Below are 1,517 nucleotides of genomic sequence, written 5' to 3' on the forward strand. Positions count from 1 at the left end.
GGGGGGGGGGGGGGGGGGGGTCACAGGTGAATGTCCAGGGATCTGAGCTCCTCATTGTCAAGGCAGCAGCCAGACAGGACCCCGCACCAGCTCACATATCAATCATTATTATCTATTGGCAATCGATCAGAGTGAAGTCCTACTCACCGTCCTGCAGGATCCAGCTCCAGTCCACTTGTTGTTGTGCTCAGACCCCCACCTCTCTGTTTCCAATATTATCACACACTGTCACTCAAAGTGTGTGTGACATAAATAGACCTGTCTATCCGTGTGTGTATGGCTTACTCCCCCTCCCCCCTTTAACCTATAATCCCACTCTAACTCCGCCCCTGCCGCTGACTCCACCAATGTCGGAGCGCCGTCATGAATAATTCAAACCAGCCATAAGAAACAAATAGGTAAACAGTTAGCTTCTCCAGCTAGCTCCGGCTAACATGCAGGAAGCAGCTAGCACGAAGCTAACTCACACACACACACACGCCCCCTAAAGAAAAACAACTACCAAAACAGGCGCGAAAACCCGCTCCGCACGTGAAAACAAGCCCCCGCCAAACTGTTCGTGCGTGTGAATACGCGTGTCAGTGTGTGTGTGAGTGCATGTGCAGGGTGATGAGTCATGACTTCAACTAACACGGTGGAGTTTAGATGCGGCTAACTGCTAACTGTTAGCTCCTCGACCCCAGCCCACGGTTTTATACTCCAGCCGCGGGGCAGCGTGAGCGACCGTCGAGCCAACCAATCGCGTGCCGAGCTGAGCTTCCGTCTCTCCCGTGTTTCGACCGATCAGACCCGAGCGGTCGTCTGATTGGTCGCAGCTCAGGGAGGCGGGAGAATGTCTGGGGTAGAGAGGCGTCCTGAGCGGTGCCTGACTGGAAACACGATCACGGCCGAGAAATAAACAGTTTATCGTTAAAATGAAAACAGCTCCGGCGCTAACACGCACAGCGAGAGTGTTCTGAACAAAGTCCCAACTCAGACGATGATTTTCAGCCAATTTTTAGCTTCACAAAGGGCGGGAAGTCGTCCGCCTGCCTCATCAATATTGAACTTCTTCGCCCTCTTTTAAGTTTCGCAGGCAACACCAACTCCCTGTGTGCTGCTCATCTCCACAGGCTGCACCAACCGGAAGCTTCAGTGTTGGTGGATGCGTTTAAGAATAATCTAATATCTGAGATTCTAATCCAGCAGTTCGTACTCAGTGTAAGTCTGATAGTAATAACTCAGGGCAAAACAAAAGGCAGGTTATTTCTTCTCCTCAGAGTGATCAGATATCATGTTCATTTAAGATGGCCACAGTTTTAAATAACTTCATCTTAACTTACTCACAGTTTGTTGACTTATTTACACAAACCAAACTTTACAAGTTCATCAGAAACATTTTCCTCCCCGTGTTGTCACAAATATTAAATGTACTAATTAAAGAAGTAGTAGTGTTCACAGTCTCCAGCTGCTGCTCAGGCCCAAGGCTTCAGTCAGTGAAGGACTCAATACAAAGTGGGACAGTGTAAAATGATGAG

Source organism: Seriola lalandi, unplaced genomic scaffold (genome assembly GCF_002814215.2).
Source record: "Seriola lalandi dorsalis isolate HSWRI2012SDOR001 ecotype SW California unplaced genomic scaffold, Sedor1 jcf7180002054922, whole genome shotgun sequence".
Classification (NCBI taxonomy): Eukaryota; Metazoa; Chordata; class Actinopteri; order Carangiformes; family Carangidae; genus Seriola; species Seriola lalandi.